The following is a 14778-nucleotide window of genomic DNA, read 5'->3' as shown; positions in this document are numbered from 1 at the left end:
AACAAACCAGCTCCAAAGGTGCCCTAAAACACCACTGCTGGATTATTCGCCTGCCTGTGGCAATGAGGCCTTAGTCCGGGTCAGAGGCAGCAGTCCCCAGGAGTGACCTGCAGTGAGGAACCTGGGCAGGTGACCAGAGACTGCAGAGTGCCTGCCAACTGCATCCTGAGAGCACCAAACAGACAGCTGGGGCTCTTGGTCTTTACATTGCGATGCTACTTGGATTAATTTGTATTCCAGTGGTATTTATTCAAGACCTAGTCTATTCACCAATCTTCAATTCATTTGCAATGTACTTTTATATTATTATTTTTTTTTGTTATTATGTTCATGGCAGTACGTCATTTCTTGTAAACAGCGCACAAGTAAAAACCACAAAAACTCAGCCAAATAAGGCAAACTAGGAAAAAGGAAAATCTGGTTAATTCATTTACCATGAGAGTCAGAAGTAAAGAATTACATGTTTGCTCCCCTCAATTCAGGGAAATTAATACCATTGTTTGGAAGGAGGCATGGATCATGTTCACGGAGACAGATTTTTGGAGTTCAGAACAGATTTTCAAGCACTTGCTACCAGCAATCAGTGCCAGATCCTCCAAATAAACATACTGGGTGCTGAGCTCCCTTAAAAATACAGTCCCATAGTGTGGTGCCTTCACAGAAGTTAGGCTCTTTTACAAAATCTGTCCCACTGTGACTTGCCAAAAATCACACGTAAAATTGCATCAGAGCTAACTGCTACTGCCCTCACAATAAGCCTGATTTCTTAGTCTCATACCTTATCCTTCATTTTTGGTGTTTATTACTAATAATCATTTAGAAATGGTTGGGTTCTTTAGGGGGATTTTTGTGCAGTTTGTCTTTGTTTTTTTTTTTTTAAAAAAAAGGCAGCAAGATGTATGTAGAAATCTGTAGGTTCGTCTTCCAGTTCTGGAACTCACAACATCTGTCCCAGGGAAGAAAGAATCAAATGTTATGCATTTCTTGTGAGAACAGTTCTCCTAAGTAGAAGTGATTTTGCTAGTTTAAAACTTGCCTTTCAACTTTTGAAATTGTTTGGGTTCTTTTTAAAAGTAAGTTTCAGAGTAAAGCTGTAAGTATATACAATAAGATTAATTTTTCCCCTAAATAAGACTTGCAGGGGAACCAGTCAAACCCCTCTGCTTTTTCAATATTTACAGCACAGAAACAGGAATTATGCAAGGTATGTGTGCAAACATAATCTCTGCAAAACTACTTAATTCTAGACAGAAACAACAAAAGCTACAAATGCCTTGAAAAAACCAAGCAGACTATGTTTTTCACCTCACATCTGAAAAAAAATACAGCTTGTACATATTCGTAACTCTCTGCGGTGCTGCATTAGAATAAAAGCTCAGGAGATGCAATAAATGCTCCTGTACAGTTTTTGACTCACTCTTTTCCCACTTTCCTCCCCTTCCCCATCTCTACTACATGCTGCTCTGCAATGCATTTTTATTTAAAAACTCTGTGTGGCATGTACCTACAATTCCTGCTCTCTGAGACTTCTGGGCACAAGATAAAATTACTATTTTTTCTTCTCCCAGGAAACATAAAAGATATCACCAACATGATATTTGATACACTTGTTATAACCATCAATCCCCCAAAACAAGCTAGGTGTAGTAATATTCTCAGAGAAGTGGGATGGAGATGTTAAGGTTTCTGCTAAGTTAACAGTATTTGCCTGTTTTAACACAGAAACTCTTCATCTTGATACATGTCCAAGCTTTACACTTTCATTTATTTTGGTAGACTTGAAAACCAGCACGTTTTGCTGATATTATGCCCAATTAAGCCTGGAGCACTTTGCTCAGTATTTTTTTATCTTGACATTTTAAAAATAAGGACTTCCTTTGAAGACACACAGGACATCCAAAGGCAAATGAATGGTGACATCAGTAATTATTAAAACATATAAATGTAACTTCATACATGGTGTGTAAGCACCTGAAATCTGTAGGGGAAATCCAGACAGTATTTCTTGCAATTGGTGTGAAGATAGCTGTTGGTGTTTTTAGGACTAAGGAGATGCTCCACCAGTTCATTTCTTGAGAGGAGGCACTGGGGAGTTAAGGAGCACTGGCAGTGAGCAGCCTCTCCCCACTGCTGCCCGGGAGCCCACCAACAAAAAGTAAGGCTCAACACCAGGACCAAGGAATGAAGCAAGACAGACCCTGGAGAAGAGCCCCCACAGGGACCCAAGCTCTTCAGCACCCACCCTTGATTTCAGGCTCGGTGGTGCTGCACCCAGTGCTGGTGGCACGTGTGACAGCCACCAAGCCAGGCTCGTGCACGACTCCTGTGCTCTGTACCTGCGCCTAGTGCAACATCTGCTGTAGGAAGGGCACCAAGGCTTGCTCCCCACCCAGGGCCCCCAGGTCACTTCTGGTTCTCCTTCTCTGGTGCTGGCCCAGGAGCTTGCCGTGAGCAACACCAGCCCTCAAAAGGCAAACACATCAAAAACCAGGGCAGCAGCAAGAGGAAGTCCCATCGAATTCTTCTCTCTTCCCTGAGGAAGGACTATATAGTACCAATTACAGTAATAAATTACCTGCAATCAGATCAGCTATTTATTCATCACATTCTGTTTTTTTTTCTTCTTGAAAGGCCCTGTGGCATTGTGCAACATCCACTCTCTATGATACAATTTCTGAAATATTTTGGTGTGTTTTCTTTTGGTAGACCTGCCCTCTGTATAGAATCTGTTGACCTTGTGTTTAATATGGAAACATAAACAGTCATCTTCAAAAATCTCCTACTCCATGGTAATTTAGTTTTATCTAGACCAGATTAATCTCTGCGTATCTGCATCAGTGCTGCCTGTACAGCACAACACAGAGGTTGAAAGGCTTTTCCTCATTTTTCTTCACTAAATCTTTGTTAGCGTTTGGTCTTTATTTGTCTGGTTTCCTAACTATCAAAACTTCCATTATGTATCAGTAACATCATTCATTCTAATTTACACTGTGACTCTGGAAAACAATTAGAAGAATCCTTTTCCAAACTAGAAGAAGAGTGATCTGTTTGCTGGGCCGAGCACTTCAGAAACCCCAGTTATTAACTCACAGCAGAATGACTGAGTTTATTTAAAACACTTAAATGTGTAACAGGTGAGATCAAAAGGCTAAAATTACAAATAGCAAAAATGACCAGCGCACTAAGTCTGTGAAGTAGTCACTTACACTGGAGTATTTGAAACCCATATTTATGTGTGTGTATATATATATACACACACAAATACATACACACGGGATCTACATATGTGTATCTTCAAAATAGATGCATTTTTTTTGGTTGAGATGTTTTTCAGCATCTACTCTCACCAATAGAAGCAAGGGCACAATGTAATCATTGATCAAGAAAATACTGCAATTAGACAAGTTGTTCTCTTCTGGAAGCCAAAAGGTCAATACCACTCTTGCTCAAATAAAGGCAACAATGGTTATCTCTGAATGACTTGTAAAAATGGAATTGTTTACGGTAAATGCATTAATCTGGGAGTCTCAGAAAATTTCTGTGATTTCTGGTCTAACAAGTCAACAACCCTCAAGCTACAGTCCCAAGTACTTTGTCCCCCAAGGGTTCATCTTTACTCCTGTGCCATGACATCTTCCTACCAACAGCAGGATTTGGTGTGCACAGAGCACAGAGGATCAGAGCACTGATCCAAATGAAAACTGATGTAGCAAAAAAGGAGTGGGGGGGATCTGTGAATGCTGCTAAGACAAAACTTCTATTGCTGGCTGCAACCACTTACACCACTTCAAGAGCCAGCTGAACAACAGACTGACTTTAAATAGATCTATTACATGGGACAAGGGAGGAAGACTGGGGGCCAAGGGTTTGTGGGGTTTTTTTTTAACCTGCATAAGTAGGTTGTTTCAATAGGTTTCTTTAAGTTCACCTTAAGCACTTGGATCCTAGGAAGCCTTAATCTGTCGAACAACCATTCCCATTTTAATAACAGGCTTCATGTGAGTACAGTTTAGTCACATAGCCCAAGTTCTACAGAGCTGCCAGACATGAAAAGGAGTCTGCCTGGCAGTGAACGTTAACTGCTGAGTCCCTCTGAAAATAGAAAATCACATTATTTTTCGACTACTGTTACCTGCAAACCCCACAGGGAAGTAGGGGAATAAGAAATAATGTAATACTAGCTGTCTATATAGTGGTAGAAACCTGTATTTACACACAAATGATATGCAAGTGCTTTTGATGCGAAGCTCTGAATATGCATATGCGTGCATTAACTATTCAAACCACACAACACTTCCATGAAACATGAAGCTTTTTTTCATGCCTATTTCATAGCCTCATAAACCCTTTGGCCATATGCTGAGAAATAGGCTGAGAAGCCTTGAAGTATAAATCTTAGTCCGCTCATAAAGAGGGAAAACTGTACAAGAGAGAGATGTGCGTGCAAGTGAATCATCTCAAATTTATGGTGTATTGTATTTGCCCCAAAAGTGAAAAACTGGTCATGGAGCATTCCCCTATAACCAGCCCCATTCACGTCTAGGGATAAACACAGGAGGAGCAGATTTTGGTTTGCTGCTACAGACTTCCAGTCCCCAGAGCTGCAGCTGCTGAGGGCAACCACTGAGCACAGCCCACCACTGGCCAGCAGCTCTGCAGCTCTTCCTAAAGAGGTTTCCCATGGAAAGCCCTTGGCATCACAGGGTCATGGCCACTCTCTCTTCCCAGCATTTATAGCACAGTCACAACACACAGAGGCTCCTTTCAGCTTTCTAAAACAGAAACAGAATATCTTGAAGGCTGCTGCTTCTCCTTCAGCAGTAATAAGAGAGTTAGACTGTGTGAGTTATACAGACTCCAGCTTCCACAGGATAAGCTGTGGAAGCTTAATACCTATCCCACCAACATCCCACTTCAGGTACCGAGATCCAAAACAGGGTAAGGAAAGCATCTTTTCCAAGATGAGACTGACCAACTGATTATGAAAATATTTTGGCTGTTTTAATCAAGTCAGCCTTCACAAATATCCTCAATGGAACAGCTCAAACTGGTATCAACCAACACACTGGCTGAAAATACAGCCCATGAATTTCTATGTAGTTTAGCTCCCTGTATCTGTAAAAACCTACACGATGAAACAATTAAAACAAAACCAAACAAAATGGCAGCAAATAAGAAACAGAACGTGCACAAAATCAGAGCATGCTTCTAAAACAGTACAAAAAAAACTGAAGTGCAAGATCTCTCAAAATCTCCCCAGTGAAAAGTATTCCATCATCAGTTCAGATGCCTCTTTATTTTTTTTTCCTCCAGTTTTGGGGAAGAAAAAATAAAGGCAAAACACACACGGGCAACAGAGCAAGAAGAGAAGATGAATGAAAATGTAACTGTTTTGCCTTTATGCAAAGAAAACATCAGATCGCAGCACAGGGAGAGGCAAAGGCTGAGACCCTTGAATTCCTGTGATAAATCCAAAGCTTGTACATTAAAGCTCCCCTTTGTTGGAAACACTGTTAGACACAACAAAACAGAAGTGTTAGGTAAGTGCAAGCTCTGCCTCTGACCTTTCCCTCTGCAGCCGTCAGGCTTCATTAATTTCCACAAGGCCTGACAGCTCCAGCGTTAATACTCACACTTGCGGATCGAGCCACACCGCAGCTTCAGAGATCTGCTACCTTCTCCTCTGAAACTCATGCATTAGGATTTCTTCCATGCTGCCAATGGAAAACCAAGTCTAAGAAACATTAAACACAAAAAGCTACGTTACCGTAATGCCGAGGCTGAGCCAGGAGAGGCAGGAAGCACGGAGGGAAGGCGGCTCAGCAGGGCAGAGCCAGGAGCTCCGGGACACTCCGGCTCCTTTCCCGGGGCGCAGAGCTGCGATGCCGCAGCCTCGGTGGAGCCCAATCACCCAAGGGTCTCCTCTGCACCCGTCCTCTCCTCCACCAGCACAGGCAGTGGACGCTGCCCAGCGCCGGCCGAGACGTGCCCAGGTGCAGCGGGAGCCGCAGGGACACCGCGGAGCCCGCTCGGCCACGGGGCAGCCCGACCCTGCTCTGGCACTGCTAACCACTCCTTGCTTCTATGTTTTTATACCTCGACCCTAACATTATTCCAATGTTTGTCATTAATATCTCTCTTCTCCTCCCCCCCCCCCCCCGCCCCTTCCCAGTCTGTTGAAATGAAAATTGTAGCACCAAGTCAGCGACGAGTTTAGTTTCCCTTCGGTGCTCCATGGCTTCCTTAGCATTATTCTGACATAACTTGTCCTGGGTTTTGATCTCCAGCTTGTTTTCAACTTCACTGGGCTGCTGTCATTGAAATACTTTTTTTTTTTTTTTTTTGAAACACGGAAATCTTCACTGAAGTTTTAACAGTTAATATACGACATTTCTTTGTTTTGAAACAGAATCTGAAGTTTTTGTTCAGTCTAACCTCAAAAGCAAAAAAAAAAAAAGGCCTCCTCCAGATTTTGCAGCTCACAGCACTGCCAACTTTAGGTGTAAAAAGTCCCCCCAAATTGACTTTAAAATTATGAAATCTGAAATGCAAGCAGCACAGATTGCTTGCTAGTGCAAGGCTTTCCTTTCAGGCTTTTAATTATGCAACCTAAAAGATAGAGCTTTCAAGAGGAAAAAAAATAAAATCACGTAACTTAAAATCAAAGGAGCTGGCAGCTGTTAAAATTTCTTTTTAAATTTAGCAAATTCTGAGACACCACCCCACCTGGAAATTGCAATTGCCTTGTCTGTCCCTTTTCATTTTCACAAGTGCTTGTGGCATTAATGGTAATTCCTGCTCCTCCCCTCTTTCCCATAGCAAAATAATACCTAAAGGACTCCCAGGTCTGTGCTGGTGCTGTGTTCCCCTTCTAAGGGATCCTTTAAGGGAAATGGTTCTCCCTTTGAAAATTAAAAGAGATTTTCAGGTGAGAACACCTTTTGTCTGGCAGAGCTGAAGGGTGCTTCCCTAAAGAGAATTACCCTCTATTTACAGTAACCGAGACACTTGAATCAACTCCCTCCAGTTCAGGGTCTGTAAGTGCACGTGGACTGGACATACAGACAAATACATTCTGTTTTGTCCAACAGGAATTTAGATTTTTCTCTTGCAATCAAGATCCTAATGTACCAGGGCTGACAAATTTTAGAACGGCTGTGACCTTGAACTCCAAATACTAAGGCTGAGAGCAAGAACTTAAGCTCTGCCTTTACAGTGCCAGTAGGACTAAGTAGAAATGCCCTTCTTGGACTTAATTTAGACTTAATTGAAAAGAAACATTTTTGGTTACTATTACATTAGGCTAAAACATAAATATGAGCCCTAATACTATCTAAATCTAATAAGAGAAAGGCATCTCTCTTTCAAAATTTTCCAAGCATTCTCTATAAATGCATCACAGATCAATTTACATGGTACTTTTGCCAATAAGCAAAACAAAATCACAGGTTCCAATTGGCTTAACTCATATTGGAAAGCGCGAAAGCAAATGCTGGAAAATGCAATTACTGCAAACAAACTCCATTTTCTCCACTCAGGAGGGAATTTCAAGTGAACATTTTATTGCCCTCAAATAATATTTCCAAAGGCATCAATACACAATTCTATTTTCTTTTCAGAGCCCCCCACACTATATAACCTAATCCTCTATAAAGAAATTCACCAGATTTTGAAATAATACATTGGTTGTTGATATTACCTTCTGCACACACATACTGTAGCAATTTAAATTCTTTTTCTCCATGCATCTCAAGAATATAAAAAACCAACTTCCACTGCCTGACATAAACAGGTCTGGACCTATTTCTCATAACACACCCTTTATCTCTGTAATCTACAATTCCAATTAAGTCTTCCCCTCCCCCCCCCTCACCCCCCAAAATAAATGAATAAAAGTCACCAAAAAGGAGGTCATCTGGAGAAACAATTATACGGAAAGTAATTAAGGTAATCATAATTATCACAAGCAATGTCTTGGTATTTTAATGTACATGGATTTTCACATTGCAAAAGGCCAGGGAAAGCTAAGGACAAGATTTTCCAGAAAAAGTGAAATCTTTATTTGAAAGAGAACAAGGTTTGATATAAACTCCTCTCTACTTAGTGAAGGAAATGAGAATTATGAGTGCAGGACCCAGATCTGGATTCTTCCCCAATTTCTTCTCCCTTATTGACAGAGACCTTTAAGCAAGCAGCAGAACTTCCTTTCCTGCCCACAGGACTGACCAACACACACCCCCCTACCAGGATCCTCCCAGTATCTGTCCACCTATCTTAATAGGAACAAATAAATACACCACCAGGGAAACATACCATTGCCAAAACATTTTCCTCTTTCCCAAGTCTTTGTTAGTATTAGTTCCCATTATTTGTTTTCTCATTTTTAGAAGAAAGTCTCTCAGACTTACAAATGCCCTAAGCAGTAGGAAATCACTTTCCTCTGTCTTGTGGCCTTGTAGAACCCAGTCAGTATTTCTGACAAAACATCCCTTCAAATATCTCCTTTTTTTCTGTATCCCAGGAAAGTATTCAGAGCATTTCTTGTGAAGAGAAAAATCTCAAAATACACAAACAAGAAGCTCCTAAGAACTATTTTCTTTATATTACATTATAATACATTATATTCTACTATGATACATTATATTCTACATAACCACTTGATTTTATACCTGGAAATGAAATGCCTCCTTTAAAATTATGATTTTTTGAGTATAGTGTTGGTAAACTACAAAACATCATAATTAACCAACCATCAGTACCAGTGTTATGTGGATAAATACCCATAATGACAAGAGCAAAGATGAAAGCAGGGATAGCAAAAATAATCACAAGGAAAATAAAGAGAAGAAATAAGATAAAATGTTTGTTAAATATCCCAAAGGTTTTAAAAGCATGAACTACTGCCTAAAAGCAGGACGACAGCTTTTTAATAACTCTGAGAGTGTAACATTCTCCAGTGTGCTAAAGCAATTAGCTGCTTTTGAGAGTCTGCCCTGTGATCAGGGCTTGTGCTTTTATTTGTAAACATTAAAGTATAAGAAGCAAGTTTGATATTCAAAGGTAGTTTTAAGACTATTTTCACATGGCAATGCTGATGATGCTTGTTGGGAATTGTTTCTTCCTTTTCTAAGTTAGAAGGGCAGAAATCAAAAGCTTGAGCTAAACTCCACTTCTAGAGCCCAATATCCAAGTGACAGCATGGATAGTTCTGTGTTCCAGAACCACCTCCATGGTCCTTTTCTGAGCTTTCTTACGGAGGATAAAACACAAAGAGCACAGAGAATATGCAAGCAGAAATTACAGCCAACTGAAATATTCAGGCAGGTCTTTAGGAACCTCCAGCATAATTTGCTGAACCCTGTGTTTAAATTTATTATTCTAAATAAAATGAAACATTCCATTACAGTCTGTCAGGATGAACTTGGATACCAGGAATCTCCTGAGCCCCGTAAGGAAATTCCTTTTAATAACCCAGCTCACAGAGAGGTTTCTTAGCTACTAGGAGAGACAACCAAATCACTCCAGCTGTATCATGTTATTGCAAGGAACTGAATTCCTCTTACACAGGGCATTTCCCTGGCCATCCAGAATTCCCTGAGCAGGAGGACACAGATCCCTTCCTTGTGAGTTCAAGCACAGGGACAAACACTCAACACTAAAATGAGAGAGAGAAGGAAGCTTGAAGCCTGATAAAGATTTAGAGTGGTAACTATGGACATTGGCACCAGTGATTTCTGAATTCTCTGTCTCACCCCTGCTACTGTTTCTTGCCACCCCTTCTTTTCTACTGGCTTTGCAGAATTTCAATAACCAGTTTATTAGTTTTAATTTATATTACAACATCCCAGGACCTCACAACAGACAGTTCAAATTCAGACTGAAGTTTTTTAAAGAATCCCAATCTTTGAATTTCATTGCAGAAAACTATGTGCTGAAATACCTCCTAATTGTCCTTCCAAAGGCACGAGAAAACAGAAAATTAAAAACAATGCATGCAATGTAAACTCTGTTCTGCAACAGTTTGCATGCCTTTATTTGTGACAGAATTCAGGTAAAACTCTTGATCTTTCCTCCCTTGTTACAAGCAGATAAGGCCCTCTGTTGCTGCCATCTCTGCACTTCAATAAGGATAATTGGAAGGCACTAACCTAGGAGTGAAATGTTTTTAAACCAAGTTAAAGGAATGTGTGAGATTTACAGTACTTATTGTGCATCTGAATTCACAGCAACATTTTCACAAGGTGCTTGAAAATCTGTACCATGCAGCATCTGTACTTCAGTGCAGAGAAGGACACTGAGAACTCTGGTCCACAAATAAATATTTCTCCTTAATTAAATGCTATGGTTAATTGTTGGAGCATGCAATTTTTCACCTAGTGTGTTTTCTGCAGAGTAGGGCTGCTTCTGACTTACCCATTTTAGCCTTTTTTTTCCTAGCCTTTAAAACAAAAGACAGGATGAGAAACCTACTGTAAAAAGCCAGGATATGCAGACTAAGTTTTGCTGAATAACGCGACAACTGCGGCTCATCAGAGCTGGCCATTAGGACAAAACATTCAGAGAGCAGCTATTTCAGTCACTTAAGACAAAGGTAACAATTTATTCCTTATTTATTCTCCTTTCTGCTAAGGTTTTGCCCTCTCACCTTGCAGGCCAGCATCACTGTTTTCCCAGCTGGTCTCAGGGAAGCAGTTGTTTACGAACAGCTGTATTGCTTCCACTCTGTTCACACTCTGGGAACTCACTCCAATGCCAGATCCCTTCCAACTCCAGAGCAGAGGCTCTTCCTTGCCCTGCCCTGTGCAGCCTGGCTGCCCACCACAGCAGGGCATCCCCCCCTGCCTTTCCCACTCCAGCTGATGGCACAGCACTGTCATTTACAGCAAGGAGGCAGCAAATGAGGAGTGGCTTTCTGCGCAGAGCGGATTACTTCACGTGGGGTTTCACAAGGGGACATCAGTCCAGGATCACAGGATGCATTATTTTATTCCCAGTGACCGCTGAAACTTGCAGCAGGGGCAGAGGAGAGCAGAAGGAGCAAATTCCTTCCCCACCACGGTCAGGAGACATCTCCTGCGCAAAACTGCAGCAAACTTCGTGTCTGCCTTGCAGCTTTTCTGCTCATCTCTCAGCAGTGAAGGAAATGCCAAGTGCTGCTGAGGGAGCAGGGAGCCTTCAGAGTAACATATGGGAGAGAGCAGCTCAGGGAAAAGTAAGGACATGCGGGCAATTTTTTATCATTTGCAGCTCTGTTTTAAACTAAGAACCCTTTGTGTTGGCTGGTTACACCAAAAAAATGTAATGGCAACATTCAAGAGAAAAGGAGCTACTGCACTCTGATACCCAGCCTGCCCTGTAATGTGAAAGCTTCTGGTTCATTAGGAAAGATGCACATAATTCTGATGTCTTTATGGCTCACTTACCAAAAATTACAGGAAATTCAAAGTACAGAGTGTTCCTGAGCTCTCATTTTTAAAATTTTATTAACTCGAGAAGAGATGAAGCTCTGGAAGAAGCAGATGAGAAAGAGCAGGTCCAGTATTTTATATGCCCGTGCTCTCATTTGTCTCCTTCTTCTTTGCAGTCTCCATCCCACCTCCAGTTTGATGTTCTGTTCTCCCATACTGGCTCTCCACAGCCTCTCTCCATACACTGCTGTCCCCTGGAGCGCTGCTTTGTTCCTTCTCCACTAAAGGCACCATCAGTAGCCACAGAGGGTTTGGTGACTGTCACCTCTCAGCTGGGGTGCAGGACCAGAAAAGAGTCCAGAACAGCTCAGTGAAGTGAGGCGTTGAAGTGACCTGAGCCTCAAAGCCACCAAAAAGGGAGAAACTCCCTTCCCAAAGCTGAGGAAGGGCCACCACAACCCAGCCCAGGCTGCTGGCATGGGGTGAGGCAGCACAGAGAGTCCTCCCAGCCTCGTACCAGGGCTGAAGATGCTGCCTCTGGGTCAGGCACCGTTATTCCCTGCCATGCCCAGGACAGAGCAGGACAAAGAAAATAAAAAGTTCCTTTAGCTCTGGGAAAAGGGGTTCTCTTCTTTCTCTCCCCACCAGTGGTGCCCACAAACCTAACAACCACCCTCCAAAACCAACAGACTCCCTAAATGCAGGCAATTAAGGTTTGAAGGTCTGCTAGCAGGTGTGACAGGGATGGATAGGAGACGTGGAGTTGCACAGCTCTTTCTTTCACAGCCCTTGTGTCAGGATTTGCCCAAGCTCACATACTCAGCCCACTGCAACAAGAGGGTTAATTACCAAGCAATGCAAGCTGGTTATAGCCAGCAATAAGCAGCTCTCTATTTTTCTTTAAGAAAAAAAGAAGTCAGTAATTCTTGGAACATTTATTAACCCCCTAGTATAGGCAATTACTGTAAGATAAAGGTCTGCCAGTCTTGCATTACCATAAATTGCTGCATGTTGCCTTTCTACAGCACAGTAATGTCCACAACCAGTGTGAATAAATGCTAACATTTGATCTTTAAGCTTGATTCAACCCCCTCGATTGAACATTTTTAGCAGGTGTTCACTTTCAGTGGCTGATGGGCCACAAAGAAAATTTATTATTTTATACAAGCCAAAAAATCTAGGATGGTATTTCACTGACAGACTGTTTTGTAGCTCAGTTTAAGGTAATCTCACATATTTCCTAACATGCAGAACAGAAAAGAGAAAGGCGGGTGGGAAGTACAAAACCCAGAGATCATTCCTGCTGTCTACTAGGTTTTGTAGTCACATACAACATAAAAAAATACTGGCAATAAAAAAAAAAAAAAAAAGAAAGAAAGAAAGAAAAAGGCTTTGTAATAGACAGAACACTGCCAACCAGCTTTAAATTGAATTACACAGCCTGCTAATCTTTATGATGAAATAAAATTTCTTTGAACACTACACATTATACTAAAATCTGCAGTGCTTTCTCCCCAGCCCCAGCCCCAGCAACTCCTCCATCCTGAAACCATTGTTCTTTCCAGCCTGGAACGTGATGCTCTACTAACATGAAGACTTCTTTTAATTAGCTATTGTTAATATGGTGTGCACGGTGTGAAAATGTAGGAGAGAAGTATTTTTTGCACTTTGTATTGTTGATGCAACATTAAATTAGATGGTGTACAAAGAATCAATCCTTCGACTACTCTCCACTGAAATCATTCTCATTACAATATGTGGCTGTGGCAGCAGTACTGGAGGAGGAATCTGATGAAAATGTCTATAAAAGTTTCTATCTGAGTGGCATTATTTGTTTCATGCCTAGTCAATACAGCAACCATAAATCTCTTTTCTGTTTCAAAGTGGATTTGCGGGAAAGGGGGAATTGAAAGGAAGAATTATTTTGGGTTTTTAACAAATTTGGTTTGGTTATAGCTGGTTATAAGGAATCTGATCATGCCCTCCCCCCTTCTAAAACAACATTAAGCACCCCAGGGAAGCAGATCGAAGAAATGACCAAGCAATTATTGTGACTGAAAATCCATTCAAGAACTGTGCAATACTTTGCAGTGCTCACTGGCTCCTTTCTTTCATTGAAAATTACCAAATTAATATATTATCTTAAACTTCTGAAGAGCCAATCACTTCAGAACATTATTCTCTTTGAAAGCATGTTTTATCTGAGCCAAGTTTTCTAATGGCTGTCAAATAACACCTTCATATTTGGTTTGACTGGCTACAGCAATTCGTAAGGAGAATTTTATACTTTAGCACCAAACACAGTTTAAAAACCCTCAGTTTCTCTATAGACCATTAGGAGATAGCAAAAATAGATTTTTGTAAAATCTCTTTATGAAGAATTGCCAGGAATAACAGGAGCAGAACAAAAAGGAACTGATCAGATATGAATGATTTTACACTGCTCCTCAGGCATAAATTCCATTTTAGTTGGTTGAAATTTTACTACCTCAACATTCATTTTATCCAATTGCTTCTATTTTACCTTCTAACTTATACTTCCGGGGTTCTGTTTCCCACAGAGCATCTAATATCTGACCCAGAGCAGAGGATAAATATGAAGAAGCAGCTATTATAACCATGGCACAAAAGGAGAATTTTGTATTTTTTCCTACTTTTGTTTTCACATTGCACATCAAGATTATTACATCAAGAAAAATTATTGAGCCATTACCAAAAATGAACATGGTTGTATTTTCCCACTACTTTATAAATATAATAAAATGAAACCTTCAAACTATTTTTGTATTCCTTTGAGAAGAAGAAACAAAGATAAAAATCAGTAATAACATATCATAAAAAGGTATATGCAAATAAAAGCTGAGCACTGATTATTAATTCAGGCAATCCGTATGGGAATTGAAAACTAAGTACAACTGGGAATTTAACCATTACATTAAACACAGCTCAAGTTAGAACAAAAGCAAAGGAACCATTCTTAAGCAGTAATACGGCAAGAAACCCTAAATAAACCAGGAAGAAGTTTAAAAAAAAACTTTATGGTAAAGACAGAGTGAGATACCTAACCCAGAAAACTTCTAAATCAGTCGAAAACCCACAAGTCCTGAGCACCTGAGTGAGTCACCTGTCCTCAGCACCAGCTCAACCTCTAAATAAAATATCTCCATCCCAGTGCCTCAAGCCTAAGGAAGCTTCTCACCAGGGCCATCATGGAAGACAGAGTTGTTTCCAAAATTGGACTAAAATATTTTCCAGGGAGTCGCTTCCCTCTCTCCCAGAACAGCTGTGCAAAACTCACACATACTTACAGGATTAAAGCTACCTCAGCATTTTCTTTCACTTGCAATGAATGCAAGTTTTTTTCGAGTGC

General features: G+C 40.8%; 1 protein-coding gene across 1 annotated transcript in view; it reads right to left on the bottom strand.

Annotated features, from left to right (window-relative positions):
- The window catches only part of MPPED2 (metallophosphoesterase domain containing 2), a 96827-nt gene that overhangs the window by 45628 nt on the left and 36421 nt on the right, over positions 1 to 14778 (bottom strand). The window lies entirely within an intron of this gene.

This window comes from Cinclus cinclus, chromosome 6, assembly GCF_963662255.1.
Source record: "Cinclus cinclus chromosome 6, bCinCin1.1, whole genome shotgun sequence".
NCBI classification, from domain to species: domain Eukaryota; kingdom Metazoa; phylum Chordata; class Aves; order Passeriformes; family Cinclidae; genus Cinclus; species Cinclus cinclus.
Note: the sequence above shows the minus strand (reverse complement) of the source record. Positions and strands in the feature narration are given on the sequence as shown.